This window comes from Bombus huntii, chromosome 15 (genome assembly GCF_024542735.1).
Source record: "Bombus huntii isolate Logan2020A chromosome 15, iyBomHunt1.1, whole genome shotgun sequence".
Classification (NCBI taxonomy): domain Eukaryota; kingdom Metazoa; phylum Arthropoda; class Insecta; order Hymenoptera; family Apidae; genus Bombus; species Bombus huntii.
This window is the reverse complement of record NC_066252.1, coordinates 9,468,371-9,493,921: the sequence shown is the minus strand read 5'-3', so window position 1 is coordinate 9,493,921 and position 25,551 is coordinate 9,468,371. Positions and strand designations below refer to the sequence as shown.

The 25,551-nt window shown below is 42.8% G+C and overlaps 1 protein-coding gene and 1 long non-coding RNA gene across 5 annotated transcripts in view; one reads left to right on the top strand and one right to left on the bottom strand.

Moving 5' to 3' along the window:
* LOC126873943 (uncharacterized) overlaps positions 1–25,551 on the bottom strand; it is a 103,984-nt gene that overhangs the window by 32,971 nt on the left and 45,462 nt on the right. The gene's annotated exons all lie outside the window — the stretch shown is intronic.
* Positions 1–25,551, top strand: part of LOC126873935 (uncharacterized) — a 79,933-nt gene that overhangs the window by 14,990 nt on the left and 39,392 nt on the right. For 2 of the 4 annotated variants that reach the window (XR_007692590.1, XM_050635330.1), the window contains exon 1: positions 18,666–19,157. The exons of 1 other annotated variant lie outside the window; for it this stretch is intronic. The gene's annotated coding sequence lies outside the window, so the exon portion shown is untranslated. Of the gene's footprint in view, positions 1–18,664; positions 19,185–25,551 lie in introns of those variants that run through there. One more of the 4 variants, XM_050635331.1, reaches the window with a different exon arrangement.

Genomic DNA, 25,551 nt, shown 5'->3' with positions numbered 1-25,551 from the left:
GCAAATTCCAGCCGACTGTTTCGATGACGCGGTATCCTTGACAGAAACACTGGGTTTCTCAGATCGGTACTATCCAACCTTTCTCGAGCTTTCGTCTTTTGTGTAAAAGTGTCTTTAATCGGCATCTAAGCGACCTAAGCTTCAAAGTTAGCGATCGATCGTTCTGAAAAAATTTCATTTTCACCGCGATCTCTCGTGCAACCCAACAAGAAGCAGAGGAGGAGAGAAAAAATGTAATGAAATTTATCCAGCGGGGCAAAAGCTCACAGAACGCTTCTAACAAAGAAAGGAACGGGCGAGCAGCTACGAGTACGCGAGCTGAAAATGCACGGCGAAAGATCGTACTTTTTCCCGGTCGACACACACGCGCGCGGCTTGTTGCGCCGGTTATTTACGACCGAACGGTTTATTGAAAGTGAGAATACGATTGTTACCGTGAAAACGTTTGGTTGGTGCGGCTCAAATGGCCGGACGTCCGCGTGTAAAGCCGCGTTATTGTTTTATGGGTACCTGGATTTCTCGCCCTCGAAACCAGGCATAATGGAACCAGTCACCATCAGTGACAGATCTATGAGCCTGCCGGGACATTCGCGAGTTTTCGATGACCTTTCGTCCCGAAGGGGAAATTCTGATTACGCGAGTACCGTTTCACGCTCCCGCTGGCCAAGTCTTTCACGACGATCGAGCGTACAGAATCTACTTTTTCTCGAACTTGAGAAGTTTCGTCGAGATAACGTAGGAAATCGACGTGGAATCTTTGTTCGGGTTCGATCACGGAATTTCTAATTCCCGCTGATCCCCCAGGCGGTAATAATGAAAATGATTTATGACACAAGAATACGTATTTTGTTCTTTTCTTTGCTGCGCGTGCTCGTTCGAGCCGAAGATTTTTGTCGGCAATAGATGGGAATGGAAGATTGCGTATGTAATTGCGTGTGGCTTTTGGATCCTTTTTGTTCTTGCTTCTTAGCGTGAAATGAAATTCTATGGTATGATATCGAGACTGAATTTGAGAGATTCCTAGAAACTATCTGAATTTTTCTGTCACGCGATGAAATTTCACGGATAACGTCGAACCGCGGAACGGGACGAGACCGATTAATATTTGGAAAAACGTAAGATTTTCTATTCCATTCCATTCCTTTTTATTCTTTTCGTTTGAAGTTGCAAACATTTCGAAGAGTTTGAATTTCATCGAACTTTAGATGGAACGATAGCGACATAAACTGGTTAATATCCAGTTAACCTCTCTACATTCTGAATACTATCGCATGAATGTTTTAGCGATGAAGTAATTCCTTTCTATTTTTTTTTTTTAAAGTGAAATAAGTGGAAATCAAGATACGCGACTAAAGATAAGATAAATTTTGCTAGTTAAATTTTATCTATTTATTTTCATTTGAAACGGAAACGTGCAATTCTCGTGAAAACCAGGAAATTTTCATTCGTGTAAAAATAGATGTAGAAATTTTACACCATTTAGGATCCAGATTAACTTAAATTCCTCGTTATCCATCTTCCAGAAGAATTGCTCAACACACAACTAGAGATAACTCCTTCAAGTAAGCTAAGCTATAATTTTCAAACGATTACAAAAGGAAAATAATTTTATGAGGCAAAATTAGATGGTTTCACAATGGATTCTGCATATGCCACTATTATGCATTTCGTGCACCTATGCAGTTGCAATTGCACTCATTTTGGATGGAACTCTATACTCCGGAATGGAATTCCACTGGCAAGAGTGCCAAGATATTGCTGCCGAAAAATGACTGGTAACTGAAAAATATCTTCAAATTTGCGAAACGACATCGAAACGATATTAATTTTTACTGTGATTGATTCGATCGTTAAGTAAATCATCGTTGTATGCGTTTATTTCGTTGTAAGTTTGAACTGTATTTAATTAAACTCGTATAAACGTTTCATTTGAGTAATACCGAGGCTCGAAACGACCCAATACTCATCGTTCCTTCGTTTCTTTTCAAAGCTCGGAAGTCACCGTAAAGAGTTAACCCGAGCAAAGCATAAACAAAAGGCGAAGAAGAAAAGAAACTAAACTACTGCACATTAGAAGATCTGAAAAACACTATGCACACTATACACTCAACAGCCATTACCAACTCGAACATCTCCGCAGTTATTTATCCGATGGCAGCTCTTAAGTGTAACACCGTTGTTGTCTAGCCAGCCGACTGTCAGCCACGATTGTTCGGATTCTTAGCTCGGTAGAGGCAAGCGATAATGGGTTCAATGAACTTTCCAACATTCGTTAAAAGGCTTCTCTATCTCCCCGTGGTGAAACACGCGCGTCTCAAATGTATTCAACGTTCTTTGCGTGTAGGTGTAACTCGCTTACGCAGTGGCGAACGTGTATGCATTACCAGCGGGCAGCTTTTTGCGCTCGTATCAGTAATAGTAATCAGGATTTACTATCGTGCGCCCCGTTATTGCACCATCGCATCGGCTCGAATAACTGCGACAAATGCTCTGAACGCGCAGCTCGTACCAGCGAGCCTCCGAACGCCGATACACGAACCCCGAAGGCTGAATCCCTAGCCACGGGCGTTAACTGTGCACGAAATTGTTCACGGGGCTGACCGGTAAATCGATGACTCGCGCGTTATTCTTGCCTTAGAATCGGGTTACCGAATAACGAGACTCTGCTGCTCTTTCCTCCTTTCCATCGGATAGCGATTCCACCTGTCGCGTTGAAAATCTCCGCGCAGACTGCAAATCTGCCATCGTCCTTCCGATACAGGTAAACGGTCGTAGGAAAATATTTGCGACTGTTTGCCTTACGGCGGTTCAAAACCAATTCCTTTACTTGCTACTCGTTCTCCAGCTTCCTTCGCTATCACTTTTTTTTAGCGTTGAAACGAAACAGAGACATTGCTGTTAGCTTACCGATCGAAATCGGTATCCTTGCATTTTCGTACGGAGCACTGAATTTCGAAAAATAATCGTAAACATAATGGATGCACGAAGCAGCGAACAGCTGCTATCGAACTCGGTTCGAGCGTGTCGTAAAACGGTCCGAACCTCGCGTTTCGACTAGCGTGCTCGGCAATAATTCCATCGCGTCGCGGCTCGAAGACGGAACGAAACGACGCAAACTGCGAGGGGTCGATAAAGATTCAATTTCTCGGATGACTCCCGGAACGGTAATTGGTTGGTGCGCAAATGCACGTATTACCGGCAGAGCCGCATTCGGGGAAACGTTCCCCCGGGAGCCCATAATTGTTGATCAAAGCCTCGGCCCCGCCGTTTATTACGATTCTCGCTAACAGAATAAAGAGGCTACATTACGACTGTTATGTAAGCCATTTATCATAGCCATGCGGCACGATAAGAGGTGTTAACGTCCGTCTGGAAGGCTAGCCGCGAATCAAAACGCGCGCATCATCCTGCGAAGGCTTATCCGGCTAGAAGCTACCGTCGGCGTACCGTCATTTGCCATGGTAATTTTTTTTTATCGGCGAACGATACGTATTACTGTGGTTAGACTCGATCGGTTTTCACGGGCCGATATACGCTGGGTTAGAGATTCGAACGAGGATGGAGCACGGTCGTACAGTAAAGAGGAGATGGATGTTTTCTCACGGGTTTATCGCGTGATTGGTGGATACATCGCGTGATAGGGGCTGAGAGTCCGCACGCCCACGAATCATGCGGAATGAACGGGTTTTTCAGGGAGCATGTTGAAAGGTTTCTTAGAAACGGCGATATTCTAAGTATACGTGAAACCTTTGTATACAATAGCGTACCGATGCTTTTATGGCAGAAACAGCGAACTCCGATAAATTGAAATATAACGTAGGAACAGTGGAATTTTCTTATAACACGAGGATACGTATTACATTGGCCGAAGAACCAGATACCAGGTTCCCCTACCATTGCATCGGTTTTTCCAGGTTCTACGGTAACCAGATGTGCTTATAATATTTAATGACGCGTTTGACACGGATACGCGTAATTTAGCGGGCGCGCTCGCCACTTCGCCAAAGGTGTAACAAAGCCGAGGCTCGGTACGCTACGCCGGTCGTGTACATATATTTCGTCGATCAACGGCGATTGCACGGTATTCTGGCCACAAGATACGCCGAGCACGCGGAACACATTGCGAAAGTGTCGATGCCCGTGTGATCGCCGCTGTGACAAATACTATACGCTCGTGCATCGTGCTCGTGCTCGTGCTCGTACCCGTTTTATCCTTGCTACTCACGAGATATCGATCGACCGTAAGGATCGATGGATTCGTTCGAACGGAGGTCGAAGGTCGATCGTCGGGGTGGTACTCGCGGAATAGGATGCAGCGGTACAGGTTCCGTATACGTATCCAAGTGAAACGGATAAGGGCTTGAGCAAGGATACATCGGATCAAGGATGAGCAAGGCTGGTTAAAGGAGAAAATCGATTTGACGATTCATTAGTTCATTGGCTTTCTCCTTGGTCGAGAGTGTATTCATAGGAAAGTCGAGCGAGCGATTTAGAAACCAGTCCGTCTAGTCGTTCGTTTCTAACAGTAGTGAAATTTATGGACGCGTGGAAAAAGCTTGCTCGCTTTACGTCAGGCAATTGTCGGCCTTTTTTCTCTGTTTGTTTATTCCGCGGGAAATAGATGAGCCCAAGTACCAGATAGAAGTCAATTTATCGCGGCTAACGTAATTATTTGGACTGTCTAGTTTTTTGTTGCTCGTGTCCATCCTGGACGATCAGTCTCTAATTAATAGTCCACTAATACCAGAGTTACGACACAGCGCGGTTTTGCCGCCTTAGCGTAACTCAGTAACGTAACTTGGATTACGTTAAAATTTGTTTGTTGAATCTTCCGACAAGCCATTCTTCCGAGTTATATTAACTATAGTGTCCGATGATACTCATACGGGGGCTTCTTTGTAAAATATGAGTCGTAAAAGATACGCGGCGTAAGTCAACGACTATGTACTTCTCATACATTAAAAATTTCATGGCACCAGATGATGATATTCTAACGTGTTATTACCAGAAAATAAACATCAAATAGCCATCATCAACGTAGTAGACATAATCAAATCGTCAGCGGATAAACTTATTACGCTATTTCGCCATAAATTACATCGCTAAAATTCTCGGACAATTTCACACTTTTACCAGTAAACCTGGTCCTATCTCCTCCACTTTCTTTTCTTTTTACTTTTCACTTTAATTTCTTTTCCTTGTTTTTTCTGTAAAAATAAAAAAAAAAAAACAACCAAACTATTTCCTATCTTCTGCATTTCGCTTACGCGTACATATCGATAGATAACGTCTGTAGATCTGTAAGTAGGCTTTACCTGTCACGAGATCGCGTAACTCCATCGAATTCACCGACCAACGAAGAACGTGTGTGCAACAAAAAAAGAACATACAAGTACGTATCCGACCGTGATCCGACGAACCGAGAGTTCCGATCGTTTGGCCGACGCGACGGTGAATTCCGGTGGAACGTTGGTGTTTCGTTGTTGAAGCAATTACGTGGCTAAAGGGTTGAGCCACGCGATCCACGTTGGCCACGCGTGTTAAATCGAACGATTCGCAAGAACGCGTGTAATACGCGGCTCGCGTGCGATCGCTGCCAACGCGATGCTGGAAACGCTTCGATCGTGAAAAATCTGCTCGTATCCTGCCACCTCGTGGCCGCGTATATACGTGGCGAACGCGCGCGCAATCGTTGCAACAGATACAAATGAACGAGCGACTGGCGCGGCAAATCCTACATCCACCGGTGCACAAGCAGAAATAATAGTTTGCCGCGTGGAAGCATTGCCCGGCCTGTAACCGGTATTTAGAGGCATTCCTTGGCTGTCCCGCGATACACTCATAAACCCGGTATGCCTCGAATTATCTTCGTTCGACGGAAAAAAAATCATCGAACAATGCCGTAGTAATATTAACCGGGATCGACACCGGTCGCGCACACACGCTAGCTAGCGCGAGCACGCGCTGCTTTTATCGTCCACGAAACCTTCCCCAGCTCTGATCTGTCGCTTTCTTCTTTCCCCGATGCCTGGTTTTTATTTGGAGGTTGTGCTAGCTTTCTGTATTTTGTTAGACCGCGTTGCGTCCTTTTTCGCTATTGTTTCCTCCTTTCGTTATCTAACACGCTATATTTTCCAATTTCTCGCTGGATGCAGTTAATCTTACGCACGGTAACGTTCGTTCGAACGATTTCATTTTAATCGTCGTGCTGTTTCTGTGCCCGTGGTCTCTCGGTACGGTCTCTTCGTTATCCAGCGTCTCCCTTCAGCCTGAACAATCCAAGTGACCCAGTTCAGGTTCAACGGAGAGGCCTGGAGGCTCGTTACTCGCTCGTAAAGCGTAATCGGCCGAGGTACGTTCGCTCGTCCTCGAGCATCCGTCGAACGCACGGAAATGACAGAATAACTGTACAGAGCCGAGTTGCTTTGCGGTCGCAAGTTCGCGTCCCCTATGAAAAATCCACGAACCAAGTGCTCGTTAATGGAACATTTGCCGCGCGCGATCTTTCGAAGAAAGGGTAATTAAAATTCTTGCCGCGAGATACCAATTACGGAACCAACCGAAAAACGATTATCCGCTCCGTATTATCGTATGAATAAGCAATACGTTGCAAGCGCATTTATCCGAACTCGTCGATTAACAAATAGTTCGTATAATTGGAATTTATATGTTTAATAAGAGTCCGTTAATTCCTCCCGTTGCTTGCGATTTCTCGATTTCTCGTTCGAGTAACAACGGTTCGCGTTTCGATACGTGGATTTCATCGACACGAGTCGGTCGATCGAGGCCCGCGTGTCGTCGCAATAAATGGAGATCACCGATTTTCATGTTACGAGACTTTGATTAATTACTTGGATTATGCAACGCTAGGAGCCCCTTAAATGAAGTTAATTTTAACTGTAAGGCGCATTAGGGTAAGATTTCCGAAACAAATGAAGATAGATGAGGTGTGAAATATGCTTGCATATAATTAACTAAAGAGCAAGGGGGAAAAAGAGCGAACGTAGGGTACACCAGAGTACACAGTAGGTGTTTGTTAAATGTTATTACCGGGTAGAATCTATGGAAAAATTAGGGTGATTAAGGAAAGATACGAAGTGGTATTAGAGATAGTAAAATGTTAAATTGCAAGATGCTAGGTTATGAAAGATGAGCTATCGTTAATCTATCTGTTGAAAGTACTTCAGCTATAATCTGCCGAAGCTAATAACCTAATCTAGCTAGTTATCCAATTATAGTTTTAATCAATATTAATGGTCCTGTACAAGATACTAATATCTACAAATATCTAGCATCTAGTCAATCTATAGCAAACTCTTAGTAACTACCAGTTTCACGTACAGACTGATGTAGATCATCATTACTTCTTCAGTTAAAGATCTACTCTTACACGAAGCCCGCGTTTCCCACTGCTTTCGACGTATAATCAGAAAAAGTTTTTCCCGATTTATTTAATAGAAACCTTCTTGCTTTCAACATTTTCTTCGTCTTTGTTTTATAGTATTTCTTCCGGTAAACATATTATTACTTTGATTAAATTTGTGTGATTATCCCTATGTACCGTAATAATATTGGCCTTCTTTTTCTTCCTCTTACAGCGCCTATATTAAAACTCTATTAAATTCCGCTTTTCGTAATTACTGTTTATGGCATAGGCCGATATACATGTACGCGACACACCTTTATATTTATCTCTTAATTACTATTACTTTCTCCGCGCGAAAATCTCCAACTTCGGTTAAGTCTAACTCGTTAAGTTTAGCGCGTTGGGCATTTATACGAGGCGTGTGGAGTTAACGATCGAAGGAAGTGCCTTTGTAACGTTCAGGAAAAATCGCAGAGCTTCGATCACCGTGTGAAACAGTTTAAAATTTAAAATGGCAAATGATCAAAGATTGGCCGCGTGCATGCACATGCATGGTCAGATGCACGCCCGATGCATCATCGCCGTGTTGCACAATTTACCGTGGCTCTCCGAGCCCAAGATGGCGCGAACATGACTATAAGAGAAATTGAGAGTTTAATATTTATGAATGGTTAAGAGGAGCAAGGCGACTTTGTATTGCCTTTTTACTATACACAGTGTTTTTCGATACGATGGAACTACGGCAGTACGAAGCCGTTCGTATTCCTGTGTCAGCTACGTGTTTCGCAACCATAATTTTACTTAGAGAGAATAACAATTTACTTAGAGAAATAACAATTTTCTAATCGAAGAAAATTTGTTCCTCGACGATAAGGACGCGAACAGTATTCCTGACTTTAGGCTAATATTATTTATATCTTATGGCGGTGTAGCCGTTCCAAATATTTTCTCCAACAAGAGAACGTCACAACGAAATAGAAAAATACAGTTTGAGTTTAGTGTGTTGTATCCGCGATGAAATATTCGGTACATACGCGCGCGAGACCCGTTGTGCAATGTCTTTTCTGGAACATTTATCTTGGTCCAGCTAGGCAGGCCGTAAGTGAAAAGAATTAATTGCATCGTTTTATGCTCGCTAATATGTCAAAAAGAAATTTCAGCGTGCGTATTTATCGAACATCGCTCACCAGGATTTCTCCATGAAGAATGACGAATGTTAAAACGTTCTACGTTGAATCGCGAATTATTCCTGCGTATTTTTCTTCGTTATAAAAATCAATGAAATAGATAAATCGCGTAAAACATTTTTCCGAGAGATTTTAAATAAACAGATTAATGAGAACTGTTGTATACCTCTTCCCTTTTTTTTAGCACAACTCGATTAATCGTATTTCCAAACTTACCGACAGCTGCGAGACGAGATATTTGCTGGAGAATCATTAGCTGAGAAAACCATTTCGCAATCTATCGAAAATTCAATTTCGCGTTGCAAAGATCTTTCGAAGCAAAGGTCGTGAGTTCGTCAACTCGACCACTTGCAACGTGCAACGCGAAACCATCCCCTACGTGAAACTCGACCTGTCGCGTTAAAAGCCAGCGACAATAGTAAAAATCGTCGTTGTTTGACGTAGGCGAGAGGCTCGCCTCGTTTCGATCCTCGTGTCGAAAAAAGGAAAGAAACGAGACTCGAAAGAGGTGACTTTGGAGTAACTTGTCAGCGTGATAGAGGCTTTTTGCGAGGCTACGGGGCGCGTTACGACGGAAAACAAAGTAGCCACACTGTGAGATGACTCACGTATTTGGTATTCGTTGGCCGCGTATATGTTCTTTTTTTTCCTCCGTGGACGATATTTGTAAAAGTACCGGCGAGTGCAAGCGCGTAATAGCGCGAACGCGCGCGCACCAAGGCCAATGTAAATTTGTCTTTCGACGTTTATTCGTTGCAAAGCGTTAATTTCTGCGGGTTACCGCGGCCCGTTGCGACGACGGTACGCCCTTAAATGGCGACCAGGTGGTGGCAGCGGTTTCCACCTAGCGTTATTTGCATTGTTAAATATTACTAATAATCGGACCTGGGGCGCGACGCTGCAGCAAGGGTTGCGCAATTTACGAGCTAGGAATAAATACATCGCATCGCCTACAGCCTTGGACTAACGAAGTTGGAGCTGGTGAACCAGTACGAGACCGTAAAAACGGAGACCACCGGGAGGCTTCTACTTCTTGCCACGGTCTCTACGTTTCGCGAGCCAGATCTCGAACGCGAGATTGTTTCTCACTAAAGCTCGCCTTTTTCGCCAGAGCTCTCCAACTATGTTAATCGATATTCTGGCATTCGATGAGAAAGTTGGATCTGGAATGACGTTGTTCGCGAAGGAATCGTCGGTCATCGTGAGTAAGGTACCTACAGGAAATGATGGGCTGAAAATGTAAAATTCGTTCTTTGGTACGTTCGATAACTATTTCTTGATCGAATCGAGACTCGGAGGAAATGGAAACCGATTTAACGTATCAACGATAGAACGATAATTTGCTTAATTCGGATATGTTGCTGCTATTAAAAGTTAAACGAGAAAATTACGTCGTTCTATATTTGAAAGGTAATTTTATTTTATAGACGCATCGCGATATGTTTTAAGAGGCAATGCGTATGTTTAGGAAAGGTTATAAGGAAATGATTTACTCTGATGGATCTATGATTGGATATGGGACTTGTAAGAAACAGAGGTTCCGTTGTCACGCTAGAAACCCCATGGTGGCGGCAACTAGAAGTACCGCTACGAGTATAACTCGCTTCCCGCTTGTCTCGTCGTTGTTACGAGTAAATTGGCAAGTGTTTATACAAATACCTGTAATTATACACTGCATCGAATAAAATATACACGACACTGTGGAGAATTCTTAATCGATAAATCGCGAAACTCCACATTTCGCAATATTATTGCTATTAAAATACTAAGAGCAACTTGATCGCATCACGGGCAACGTTGCGTAGGATTTTATAAAGTAAACGAAGTCCAAAGTAACCGGGAACAATCGTTTCGTCTTTCCGTGAAATACCTAACGTTCGACCCTAAAAAATCGGACGGATCAAACTGCCAATATATATTCGATGGTAATGTGAAAAACATCGTAAACCACAACGAACCAAAGAAGGTAAGGCAACGAGACCCACGCTTTCAATTCATTTATACAGGTCAAACAGGCAGTAAAACGATGCCGAAAAAGAAAGAGCAAAGGAAAGTGGAAAAAAAAGGGGGAGAAATAAGGACGGGTGGGAAAAAGTAAAGATAAAACGGGACAAGAGCGAGGTAATATCGCGGCGGAAAAAGTTTGGACTCGGAGACAAAGCGGAAATAAGCGTCGAAACCGCGATTCGATGCGTCCCCGGTGGCGAAACGCGGTATGGCTCGCTTTTTTGGCCATGGTGCGGTCAAGCGAGGTGTCCGCGATGACGAATAATGCCCAGCGCGCAAATCAACGCCGTGAAAAAGAGCGTGCAATCGGGCAAGAAACCGCGCCCGTGTCCCGATCGATCGCGACCGCGTGCGACCGCTGAATGACGTTGTTCCGTGGCAGAACGCAAGTTCCGTTTTTGCGGCATCATTGACATTTTCATTAAGCCGCTTCCCTTTACAGAGATTCATGATTATTTATAGGCCGATTAATGACCTCCGTGGCGCGTCCCAATCGATCTTTTTTCCACCGGGCACCGCTGATTGAGAGTCAACGCGTGTTTCACCGACAGATAGCATGGCGGTTCGGTCGACGTGGAATGCGAGTGTCGACTGGTGATGTTGCCGTTGCTGCTATTAAAGCGTCAAAGCTGTATCGCGCGTTGAACGCGATAATTATATCTAAAATATTTATTTCGTAAAAGCGACAATCTTATTTCGCACGTCGGTTGGAAACTGTTCCGAAGTTTAGAAAATAAGCATCATCGAGGCTGTATTTTTCAAAGTGTTCAAACTATTTCGTATAATCCGAAAAGGACTACGCTCTAACGTACACGCTCGCTAAATTCCGTGCCTGGTGAAACAAATTGCGATCCAAGGAAATAAAAGTTCCGCGCGTCTCAGTTCGCGTTTGTAAATTGTAAAGCGCCATAGAAATTATTACCATCGTCTGTTTAACATTGCGCATTCCTCGTGCAACGTGTGGTACATCCATAACATTGTTGCAAAACAAGGTCGGCAGTACCACTTCTGCACGGGATTGCCTCTTAACATGGAGGAGGACTGCGTGCCGCAACGTCGCGTCAACCACGATGCAATCAAGCTTAAGCGTGCAAATGCGACGTACAAACAAACGCGAACTGGAACGGCAATTATTTACGTAAGCATCAGGATCGTGGGATCTTGTCGCTGAATGACGCGTCGTTAGCTGGCAGGATCGATATCCCGTTCGCGAAGAATTATGACTGGTCATCCTTCGGACTGAGCGAAACTTTTAAAATCGTCGATTGACAAGTACATTTCGATCGATCGTTTCGGCGATTTTTGATAACTGCAACCGGAGTTAGCGATGCGGGTAGTAGGCGAAATGGCACGAAGATCCATAACCCTATTTTTACAGGGATGCATATCCGTAGGAGAAAAATTCGATTTTACAGCTGGCTTTCGATCTTAAAGATGTAACTTCTTTTTTACAACTTCCCTCGGGCTCGTTGTGTTCGTTAAGGAAAAAGAAGGAAAACGCTTGGTTGGTGTTTCGCTGTACGCTCGCACGAACTCGAGGCGCATTAATAAAGGCCTGTATCCTCAACAGTTGTTAATTATTTGCATTACTGCGTTCGTACCTTATATTATTCTACCGAAGCTGCCATTCCATCCGAAACTTAATTAAATGCATTCAATTTGTTACACGTACAGGATTATCGACGGAATAGTTTTGCGTGCAACTCCAGCGACGTTGAAGAGCAAAGGCGCTGACCTTCGGAAGGTCATCCGTCTTGCAGCGATAGACGATATGCTTCCGTGTGCCAGCAATGGCTACGCTACGCTCTCCTCGAGAAATATATTGACCCACGGTTGAATAAAATCATTATTCCTGGCTGTTTGACGGCTGGTTAGTCGATAGAAGCGATTAAGTTGTGAAATTATTTCGAGAAGATGTGTTTCGCTAAATTTATAAATCAATGGTTTATTGATAACGTTGTTTATTCGCGTACGAAGCAAGATATGGTTCGAAGATATATGAAATTTTACGAGAGGATGATTACGTATCGAGCTTCCAACGTATAGATGCGCTGTACGATTCCAACCGGTGAATAATAATTACTTCTTTTATTTCATTCTTACTTTTTATCTAATGGAAGTTTGTCAAGGGAGCGCGATTAAACTGACATTGAACGTTTCTTTGGAGAAAATGATTAAGCAGGCAACTGACGCGACGGTTCTCAATCTTTTCCCTATCCGTTGCGATATCTAAACTTCGTCTATTAAGCGAATATTCCTGCTATTCGATAAAACTTATCCTCCTGTCTTAATTAAATCTTCGCAATAATTTAACGTCGATCGTTTCGATAACAAATCGAGAAATGATCATTTTTTTCCCATATATCTAAGGCTGTTTCCGCGCGGAATGTCCTTTTCATTTTTCCTCGGATCAACTTCGTTTCGTGGAAAACGATGTCGATGATACGTACACATTTTTCTTCGATGACAGATTTCTTCGAGAGGTAGAATTCTGCCGAAGCAACGACGGAGAACCACTGAGTTAAGGCCAGTTCACGCGTGTATGCGAGAGCGAGTGCGAGAGTACACGCATGTACTCGCGTACTTACTAGACTCGTGAGCGGTGTACAAACCCGGGGAATACGTACGGCATGTTTGATGACACTCGTCCCTTTGAGCGGCGCGGAAAAACCGACAGGCAGCTCCGTCGCTCAGGATGTCACGCAAGTTAACACGCTTTGATAACGTCCGCATTAGCACGTTCAACCGGACGTGAATCGTCGATGATTAACGCCGTTTCTCGGCGATCCGCGCCGCGCAAGATTAGAGATTCGCGGAAACTTTCACTCGAACGACCAGGTAAAACGACCACGCAACACGGCATGCGTATGGTAATTAATGCGATGTGATTCTGCAGGCGATCGACGCGAGTGAGCTGGAGATCACTGGCGACGAGGCCGTGAGGCTTAGTCCAAGTTAAAAGCCTCTCCGAGTATTCCAAGCGTTTTCGACGATAATGCGAAGAAAGAAGAGAGAAGATTTAAAATAAATTATCATCGATTATCATCGATTCGTGCAAGACGCGAGTTTCGTTTCGATCTGCCAATCTCGTCTTTATTCGAACGATTCGCTTTGTAACCTCTAAACAAACCTGCTACGGCATCAAAAGAACCAGAGCTAGACGATCGTACGCCGACGACGATCGAAACAAAAATCAAGGCAAGTATACTTGGCATCGACTACTATCCGCTCTCTTTGTCGATCGACCACTCTGAAACAACAACGTGACGAAACAACGTAACCGGACAATGCGTATAATCATGGGGCGTTCATCGAATCTATCACGGGGGATAACGCCAGCGATAAAGTATCTGGCAAATGCGTTTATCCGTTGAAAGACAGCCGAGAAACACGAAAAAAGGAAAGAGGCGAAGAAACAGAGAGAAAATGCAAAAAAATGCTTAGCAGGGTGTGACTCGAGTCAAAGGCAAACAATCACGTCCACGTATCCTTAGCACAATGCCAGTCGCGATTCCAGACGAGGCACAATGAGGCATAATTCAAAACGAAGATGCACGTTATAGGGGCGCTGATGTTCTCTCTGTTCCATCCATGACCTCGGTCAACACGCTTCGAAGAGAAGAGAAACGTATTAATAGGCCGGCGCGGCGCGTCCCCAGCCTACAATGAACGGAGCCGCTGCTCGTCGTTGTAATCAGCGTTGTGGCAAGTCAATAATCATTCCGCGACCGGTAATTACGGGGACAATGACGGCCAAGTAACAATTTCTCGTCTAAACACTGCCATCAATATTCTCCGCGTTCCGGAGTAATTAGCAGGTGTCGGGACGTGAAAGCGTTTTCGACACCGTAATGGACGATATGTGCGTATACGCGAGTGTGTTTGTACAAGGGGGTAAATAATCAACGGGGAATTCGAAGGAGGAAGCGACGAAAGGGAGTATACCGTGTGATTTCTTTCGAATCTTTTCTTTCGTTTCGGAAGGCGAGGCAAGAAATGTAGATGAAAAAAGACATTCTAGTTGGCTGAGTTATTGGCAGGTTGGATGAAAGGAAGAGACGTAGAGGAAGTGGAAGATGTTAAACTATGCTGTTAGTTCTAATTAAGTTAGAGGATAATATAGTTAACGATAGTTGAACGATGGAATCTATAGATTTCACGGTGCTTCTTGTACAGTGAGATTTTTATCGTTGCTCGAATAATTTTTCTGAATACGCCACGATAACTACGATTTTTCTTCGTCGCTGAATCTACGCTGTTATTGCTACGTACGGTGTCTACTATAATTTAGTTTTTCAATGTAACGACAGGTAAAAATAAATTTCAGAATCCTGGCCATTGGTGACCAACTGGTGAACGAGCCGAGTTTCGCATCGACCAACGTTGATACACCATAGAAACAGTATCGGTAGCGGTGCAACGTTGCACAACGATCAATCGTGTTGCATTATTGCTTGCATACCGATACGCAGTTGCTCGTTTTTCCGAGAAACAGGCACGTTCGATGAATAGGGTACAAGGAAACCTTGTATCGCAATGCCCGAGCGTATCGCTGACATCATGAATATTAATAATCCGCTAACGGTACCTGTTTTTGCTATCACGACCGGGCTATGCTCAGGCATTATTGTTCATCTAAATCTTGATCGGACGAGCTCGAAGACAAATTTTGATACCTAATGAATATTTAAAATATTTCAAACCGGCATATGATTAATTATTTTACCGAACATCGATTATCACGAAACATTTCAATCCCCTAATTTATCTTTTATTATGATTACTATTCGGAGATGATCTTTCAAAATTAAAGAACCACGCGATTCAACGTGTAAGAATCGTTATGTGTTTATTCTATCGGCTATCAAATACACACAGAGAATCAATTTTATTTTCTAAGATAAAAATAGAACTTTTTACCTTATAAGAATAAATTATCAAGGCTTCGTAGGGTCAAGTAAGCCAATAATTGACAGCGATGATATGTAGTTATTTACTCATCAATCAGTAACTATAATGTAGCTATGAAATGGAGAAGCATTTACAACAGTACTTAACGGATGATTCTCCTTTGCTCCTTGTACGTCTTCGATAAATCATTTTTAGACTCGCGTTCGTTTGTACCTTTTTTATCCACTAGATTTTTTCATCCAGTCAATTTGCTGCATCAGTTTGGCAACGATCTATCGAAGCATCCTGCGTATTATAACAGCGAACAGTATCATTTTCCTATGAAGGATCGTAGTTAACAAAGTTTCGCGATTGAATTTACGTTTCGTAACGTGTTTAACGTTGCGTAACGCGTGTCTAACGTTATTCAAACATCAAACGTGGAAGATATTTTGGCAAGAAATTCATATTTACATAAAGTGGTTGAAGATCTAGCTGATAAATCCAGTCTCTGTTAAATTTGAACGTTACGTGAACGAAATTAACTATTACAGTAAATAAAGCGGAAACGATGTAGATAACTGTAAGCGGGGAATTAGCCAAAAAATCGTGAGCTAAAAATTTCACGCACAAAACCAATACTTTCTCCGTTAAGTATAGAGTAGCGTAGAACGTAGCGATTCGTCCGAAGATTGACGACATCCTGCGATGCGTTGGAGGTTAAGGAGTAATCATCGGTAAATTCATGTTAATTGTTCGTATAGACATAGCGAGGGTTAAAGACGATCTTGAGAACGTAAACGGATATTGCGATCTTATGAACGGGGTACGGAGGTCAATGTCGCAGAGAATCGCGTTGTATAGCGGTTCCTCGGGAATTCAGAAAAGTAGCACACCATATGTTCGAACAGCATCTGGTGAACAGGATTTATGAATAGTTTAGAAGTACACGTGAAATCATATATGTAGCAACGCGATTAAATCAAAATGAAATTATAGAAAAGTAACTATGGTACAAGCATAGTAGAGTAAAAAGTTGAATAATTTGAATCGCGTTAGAGCAAACATAACGAAAGAAACGCGGAAGGAAAAGGGGATATCGAGGAAAGAATATAGTTCTTCTATGAAACGGATAAAATATCGGTGTCAAAGAAAATATCGAAAAAGAGCATTGAAAATACTTAAAAGATCACAAAACTTGGCAGGATGTATATTCGATGAATCTGCTGGTTGCCTTCGAGTGGTTTCAAGTAACGACTACTGTTACTATGACTAACGTGGAAGTCAAGAACAAGCGTATTCTACAGAAAAATTACAGTAAAATGGCAAAAAAACCAGCACGTCCTTTGCGTAACTTTTTTGCAAATCTCGTTATAAACGAACAGAAACGTAAGAACGCGTGCGAGGTCTTTCTCACGGAATACCTGTTTTTACTGGCAAAACGTTTCTTACTCGGTTTAGTATGTACCTGTCTCTCTTTGCATGATTGTATAATCAGTTTCATGGAATTATTACTTCCTCGTTCTTTTCAAATTTTTCAAAACGAAACGTAACGACGATCTCTGAGGAACTATTGCACAATCGTGGATAAAATAACGTAAAGGATGGATCCACGTAATTCGATCATTCAAATTATCAAACGTAAGTGACGCGGTAGTAACAGCGAACAAGCAAGCCAGAAGCTTATTTTACGTCTGAAGCTAAAGTTTGGGAAACAAAATTGTTAGTCTCCTTTAAATTCATAAAAATAATTAAAAAAAAAAACAGATTCTACGTTAAAGTATACACGCAGGAAAGATGGAGAACCTGGAAAGTAACGAGCTGGTTCACACGAAGAATGACATACCAAAACCGCCAAAGAAAATATTTCTTACGCGACTTTTCCTCGGATTTAATTACAAAAGTAACGCATGGAATTATAACGCTGTAATTACAGGTGCAAAAAAATCCCTTTTTAACGAAACCGCAGTCAATTAAACTCTAATTGGATTTGACGATCTTGGAAGAAGCCCATAAATAGATTTTCCAACGGGATGGAAAATACGGCGACTAGTCAGATCGAATTATCATTAATAAGTCGATCGTTTTACAACACGCTCGATACATATCCAACACGATTCGAAGTGTTTCAGAACGCATCATCGCCGAAGGACAAAATAATCCGATGGCCTTCGTCGCTCAATGAAGATTGCCACTTGTTCGCTTGTCTAATTTTTTCGAAACTAGAAAACGTACGCGACGAGAATTAATAGAATCGATAATTTCTACCGCGCCATCCAGTGAAACATATTTAAATGATGCTTTAAACCGGAGGAATTTATGCGAGCTATACAAACGCGTTACAGTTTACTCGGTTACATCGCGAAATCCTAAATTAATACGATGCAGTAATCTGTGTTAATTACACGGACAGGTTATATAATACACGGTTGTTTATTAGACCGCGAACGCTGCAATTAAACCGTGGTAGTCGACATCGATTCGGCGATAATCAAGCTAACGTTGAATACTTATCCCTGTAGATGATCGAGGCATCTCGTATAGATATTAAAGTATTGGTGGGCACTGATAGCTTCGAAGCGTGTTCCAAGCTTCCAAGGAATCGGCTTTTAATGGTATTTTAATTAACTTGACCCTAACCCCAAGCCCAATCAAACGCGAAATATGAGTCGGAATTGTTCAAACTGTGCCTTTCGTAATACGAGAATCGAAGATCATATTACTTCCTAACTTAATATCTTTAAATAATATCCTTCTGGTCTATGTATACCGTAAACCACGTTTCTCCTTAGCTTCATGGGAATACACGAAGATGCCTTAAAAGCGGTCGGAATCAACGTGTTACGCAACGCGGTACACCGCGAAGCGATTGCCCGCCTATTAGAATTTCGCATTAATCGCGTGGCGCGATAGAAAAGCACGCATGCTTAGGACCGTGTCGGAGCGAGAGGAAAATCGGTTGGAAGAGCACGGAGAGAAGGGTCGCGCAGCGGGAAATCTGGCACGGAACCGGAAACGGGCTAGTTGGAGCAGCGGAAAAAAGAAGGCAGAACCGAAAGCCAGTCGAATAGAAAGGGAGTGTGTAGAGAAAAGGCGGCGGCGGCGGCGGCGGCGGCGGAGATCCTCGGGAGACGGCCGGTGTGCCCCCGAGTCTGCGCGATACAGTTTATTTAAAGCAAAGTTGGAAGGTGGGGGTACGGTGGCTCGGTCGGTCGGTCGGTCCGCGGCGCGTCCTCGCGGAACGCGCGCGAGCTTTAGTCGCACGATCTCGTCCGGAGCGTCGGGCCGCTCCACGTCGCGCCTCCAAGCCTCGATCGATCGATGGATCGATCGCGCCGCCGCGTCCCTCTTCCTGCCGCCCGATCCTTCGAGAAGTCGACCGATCGTCCGTTCAGTTTGTCGTCGATCGTCGATCGTTGATCGATCGGTATCGATCGTTGGCCGGTCTCGTCGTTTCGAAGGACAGAGGCGAAGCAGGATCGTCGGTGATACCTGTCCAGGTGAAAGTTTTCGATCGAAAGCTCGATCGTTTTCGTTCGTGGCCATGCTCGTTCTCGTCGCGAGTTCCATGGTGCAGGTGAACCGCGTGCGTGCTACGATCCGGACCTATGTTCGATCTCGTGGCTCCTGAGAGATACCACGCGTTTACCGGATCTCAAGGACCTGCAGATATCGTTTTCGAATCGGCCGAGACCCGAGTGAGAAAGGTGCGTACGCCGCGCTACCCAACGCAGGTGCCAGTACTTTTTTTCGTTCCTCTTCTCTCCTTATATTTCTTTTTTCTTTTTTCTTTCTTTTTGGTTTCCTTGTTCGCTCCTTTTTTCCACGTGATGCACAGAGATCGTTTTACTAGCGCGGTGTACCAATATCCAAACGAGCCTGTCGATTCCGATGGGAACTAGATGGGAAAGATGGTATTTGGTATCCGCCTCGGTAAGCTACGGAATCGATCGACCGCTGTGTTGTTTCACAACTCGTGTTGTTTCGCCGTGCAACCAATCTATGGACGAATTGATATCGCTTCACGATAGAATACATAATAGACATGAATCCAGGTACATAAAACATTGGCCGAGAGCAAGTTAGTGTTGCTGTTGCGGTCGTGAGAGCATTTTTTTTTTTATTATTATTATTCTCATGGCTGGCGTATGAAAATCGGGGCTAGAAGGATCGTGTGGTGTAACTAGGTGAGAAAAGATTACGAGCTCATGGTCACCGAGTCACGGTAGAATTTATGGCCGCAAAAGATTAGTGTCGTTTATGAAGAAAATTGGTGACAGTACGATACAGAAATGGTGCGATTTGCGATCTTCTATAATGTGGGAACTCGCGATTTATAAAATTTCACCGATAATATTAATTCGAACGGTTTCTGCTTCTTACCGTCGCGATTTCCAATCTGTCATTCGATATTGATAAAAACGCATGAAATATGATATGGAAGGACTTGAACTTCGAGGAGGAAAACATAAAGATGAAATATTAATCAGTGTAAATGAGAAAAATTATCGAAGGTATTCGCATTATGACGGGGGATACTTGGTAAAAAAAGAATTAGCTACTGTGGTTTGCCAAAGAAAAGTAAACAAGCTGCACTATGTGTATATTTATACGACGGCAAAAATGTTGCACGACGGCTTTTAACTTCTCAACCAACCAGAACGAGTTAACTCGTCTTCTATGAGAAACGCTTGCGCAGCGAAGTTTGCACTTTTATAAGGATAACACTTAATCAAAGCCTGTTGACGAGTTTATTTGGAATTTTCTAGTGCTGCGAGGCGAGTCTCGGATAGTTCGAGAAAGAACACGATCGTTCCAGTGATAAAAATTCTACCGAACCGATGGACGTGGTATTCCTTTTTAGCGACATTACGCGAATGACAGATCGTTTACTGCTTAAACGTTGATCTATAAACTCACCGAGAATTCTATTTCTATAAATCACTCCATCTCGGGCTCCAACGAATTTTGAATTTTAATAGTTTCCCGCATATAAACGATTTTTTAACCGATTTGTTAGTTTGCCTCTGGTAGTCGTGTGTCACCTATTATATGAAATTGTGTAAGAAATTGAGGGATGTATGGCACGTTTGTTAATATTTACGTTCGATCGTAGTCCTGTAAGGAACGTTAAAAGAAACAGAAATGGAGGAAAAACGCAAGATAAACGCAGTTTTGACGAACTGAAGCGAAAATGCGAAGCAACTTGCTTGTGGATGTGTACGATTAATGTAAACGTTTGATAATTTCTTACGATAATCTTTTTTCAACTTCTTATAGAAAGATGCGTGCGTAAAGATCTGCATATATGCAATGTTATTAGAACAGGGCATATTAGAACAGGTATAATCAAACATTTTCATGATCTTGCCTTCGTTAGTCGTATATATATTCTTCCTTCGAGTCGAAGAAAGATTTCCATCGAGAAAACTAGCGCTTTTAAATCAGTAAAATGGCTACTTACTTTACACACGCTTGGTACTTCATAATGCCGATCGCTATCTATGCTAATTACATTCTAATAACCTGAATTCTTAAGCGGAAGAAATTCACCGCCATCAGTTCCAATTTAAGCATAACCGAGTTCGAACTCGATTTCTTTCGCTTCCTCCGATTCTTAAAATCTCAGATAGCACAGTGGTTTCACCGATTGCCGAAATACTCTGACGGCAATTCCAATATCGATTTCACAGAGAAGAGAATTTCCATGGTTACGGGACGATCTCGTCCATGATTAAATAGTTTGTAATTAAAAATGATTTAATTGCTAATTGATCGATACGATTACAGAAAAAGAGGAAAGAGAAAAGGACGAAGATTCGAAGTAATAAAATTACGCGATATTTTAATTTCAATGTCAACGTAAGAAATCCTGATGGAAACGAAGGACATTAGAAAAACTAGTCGAGATATCGAGCAAACTGGCGGTGAATTGCGATGGAAAGGACGGGTAAACGCGCTAAAAGGCCGCAATCGCGGCGGTGGTTTCGTTCTCACGGAACTCTGTTGCACAATGCCAAACGCATCGCGATCATAAATTCAGATGGTCCGCCTCTAAAAATAACCGTACAGTATTTTTTTTTCCTTCTCTTCTCTCGCTGTCTGAGCGCGAGCAAGCTCGTTAATTACAACTGCGACTCGTAAGAAAGTAAGACGCTGCACGATGCACGCTGCCGACTTTCCTGTATGCTCTTAATTAAATTCGTTGGAGCGTTTCGCGCGTAGAACCGCTGGCGGACGCGTGCGGCGTGCACCGAGTCGAATTACGTCAGGGACGCGGCGGAATACCGTCACGCGGAAAGCATCGAGCGTTTCCAGGTCGGCGTGCACCGCTAATGGGCAAATTGCTAAATCTGGGACTTTCACTTGCCTCGATCCATTATGCGCTCGCTACGGAAAGCCTCTTTTCCATCCAACGTCCTCCTTCGTCGCGTGTTCCGTTCGTGCTTTGTCGTCGGATTCTTTTCGCGGGCTATTTTTTACTTATTAACAAATTAAATATAATTAGCAAGGTAGGAGGGAAATAGATGTTGCCGTGATACAGTCACTGTGAGATAGTAAGACAAACGTGTGTATAAAACGCTGTACTGAAACTACGTTAACGCTCCGCCCGAGTTAGCTAAATAGCCTACGTAGACCTTCTTTCTAAGAAGATTGTTCGAGGTGGAAAAAAGGTTAATAATATTGCACGAAGCGTTGCCTGACAAAGGGTAGAATAAGGAGGCAGACCTACAAAAGTACAATAGCATGACGCGTGCAAGTTGACAAGGCTATGGACCTGTATCGTAATACCCGTAAATGTAATTGCAGTTTTATATTCCACGTACATACTTTTGTAACAGAGTACGTTTTTCACTCTTCTGGAAACAGACAAAAATTTGAAAAGAATTTTTCTTACAGACTGCCCGGTTTTTGTACAAGCAATCCGACGTTCTTGACTGTATAACACGAGAAATGTGTAACATGGACTAAATCTACAAACCTTAAGCTGTGAGAGCAGATAATATGAGAACCGTGACGCAAAAAGAAAAACGCCACTCCGCATCGATCGCGAGAGTTTTAATTATCGGCGTAACGAACCTCCTCTTGTAATTAATCTGGTTCGCGCTTCACGGCAATTTTACCCAATGAAGCGACGCGTACCGGCGATTACGCGTGTTACAGATGACAAACGCCGTTTGATTACACCGGTGCCGGCCGATACCAAAAAAGGAACGCGTTCGAAAGTGAAATGGCGCGCGGCCCGGACGGCTTCGCGAACGAAAGAAAGCGTTTCGAAAGTTTTGCTTGTCGAGGACAACCGGCAGCCCCTGCTTCTCCGAACGGAGATCGAGAGCACACTGCCACTTTGACCTTTGGGCCATCTCTCGTACCTTAAGGAATCGTAACTTTGGAATTCAGCCGAGGGACGTTGAAAATGGCCACTTCGATCTTCTTGCAATGTGTCGGACGGTAAAGTCCAAGAAATATTTGCGTACAAGAATATCACGTTCGTGACTTTACGTTCGTGCACGGTGTAGATTCGAGGGATGGAAGTTTCCTCGACGAATAAAAGGTGCACCGTGTTATACTAGAAACGAAGATTTGCAAGTTGGAACATGATAAAATTCACGAAGGAAAAAATAAATTTAATCAAACATTTTAAAACAAAGGATCGCGTATGCGGGGGCAGAAGCTATTTCCCGTGGCGGAATACAAAACGTTTGACCGAACACGGCAGGCATACTGAATCACGAAACGCGCGGAATAAAGCACGCACTTTTAACCATAAGTCTTCATATCCTTGTCATTACGACACGATAAAATTTAAAGAAAGGTACGAGTCAACTACGCCTCTCGATATTCCCAATGAAAATATCAAACTGAAATTATACAAAGAGCCACCTAGTTTCTACACTCTTTAAATGACAGCAGTGGTTATCAACGGGATGATATAGCAATCTCGATAATCGTCACTTTCGCCATCGATATTTTAAAACATCGTGAAATTTCCACAGCGCTCGAGCTTATCGTTATTTCTTTCGTCACGAGCAATTAAACGTCCATTACGCGGCGATTACGGTAACTTGGAAGCAAATAATCGAAAGGATCAAAGACGGTGGCAGATTGTCTCGTGGGTTTCAGGGAAAAAGGAAGAGAAAAAAGTGCTTGCTCATGCGTATTCATGACCGGAACCATGGATAATGCCCGGGGTCTCTGCACATCATATCTTACACAGCTGGAATATTAATTCTTGTCATTCGTATGCGATGTGAGTGCAATGTTGCCGTGAACGCGCGCGCAAGGCTGAAGAATGGTACAGGTGCAAGTCACCTAAGAGAAACTGCGTTTTTGCGTATCCCCAGACATGATCGAAGGGAAGACGCTGCCCTGGAATTTAAATTGGCTCGATCGAAGTAATTATTTCAACCTAATTTGGATCAATTAACGGATGATAAAATTTGATGAGCTGGGGAAAGAAGTTGATTTCTCTGTTGGTGGATCTCGATTCTGCGCTGGATTGGACTGTACACTGTAGTTTTTCACGTGTTTTAAGAAAACACGAGACGTCCGAAACGAGTCCAATAATAATAGATCAATGTTCGTGGAACTTCATTTTGTGCAATTTTTCGACGTCCTTTCGCGGCATTATTATGCGAGATATTATACGACGCGTCGTCAGCGAATTAACGTACTATAATTTTTATCCGAATAATATACGTGTAAGATTTTCAATGGAGAATATAAAGTAAGTCGCAAGATTAATAACGTTGCCACTGAAAAGTTTGGGAAACTGTTTGACGAAACGAATTACTAGCATTTATTATACTACGATACGTCATAATTATCATATAGGTATCGTAATTTAGCGCAAAAAAAATATAATACATGCAATTTTGAAAATATCGTCTCGTCGTTGATCCGTTGCCGATTAAAAACGCATCTTTCCACGAGTTGCGTTCGCGTCAAGCCCGCGATAAAATATCGCGCGACGAGCATCAAATAACAAGTAACAAGAAACTCGGGGGTTGATTTATAACGGTATGATTTAAACTGACACGGTAAATTATCGAGTCATCGAATGCAAAAATCTCATTTGTCATAAGCGACTGCTAACTAGGCGGGGCAATTTGTATGGTTTTTCTGGTCCAAAGAAATTGCAATTGTCGTCAGGTTTTTGTTAATGTAACTTTATAATTACGTCGGTAGACGTCGGTGGAGCGTTTACGATCGCTCCTCTATGATATCCAAAACTTTCGCTATTAATCGACGATCTCTTTCTCCCACAAATACTGTTTTCTTGTAAAATGACTGGCGAATATATTATTCGCGTACTTTCCACAACAACGATAATAATTTCCAATCTTTCATTGCTGCAACATCGCGGACGCATCTGTGAGCAGTGGCGTGTAATAAAAACGGCGTTATAGTTTGAGCTCCCATTGAAAGCAGCATTTCGTTCGCTACGTAATTTGATCATCTTGAGTTGCAAAGTTCGTGTAATCAATCATCCACCGCACGATGAAAGTAGTCGTCGTTATTTCGATATTATTCCAGTTCCATAAACGCGTCGATGAAGTACCATATGGAGCAAGAACTCAACGACAGCGCTCCGAACACCCATGTAAATTGGCGTCCCGCTAATCACCGACAGGGATTCGAGTTATAAATTTTACACAGTCGCATGTGTCCCATTCATCGGAAAGAAAGTGGATCGTTATTAACTTGTTCTCGATCCAATTTTGTAATCAAATTATCGTGTCATTAACTGGATCAAAAATCAACCTACATCTTTCTAGGATCCCATCAATCACCTCGGATTGCGAAAATGGAGCTACCTACTCTACTTACTTTAAGAGAAGAATCACTTGGAATTTTCAGCGCTCGTATTTATCTTGAATTATAAATAATTCCATAGCTTTCACCTCTCGACAAAGCGAAAACCTCGTCCCATCGAAAAGGTTCACCCGCTATTACGTAGATCCGATAAAACGCCGATAGACGAAGAATTTTCAAAAGACGAAAAAAGGATAAAACGATACGCGTCGAAGCGATACATCCAGAAAAACCTTACACGTCTATGGGATCGTCCGATTCGAAGATATCAGAGCATAACGATTT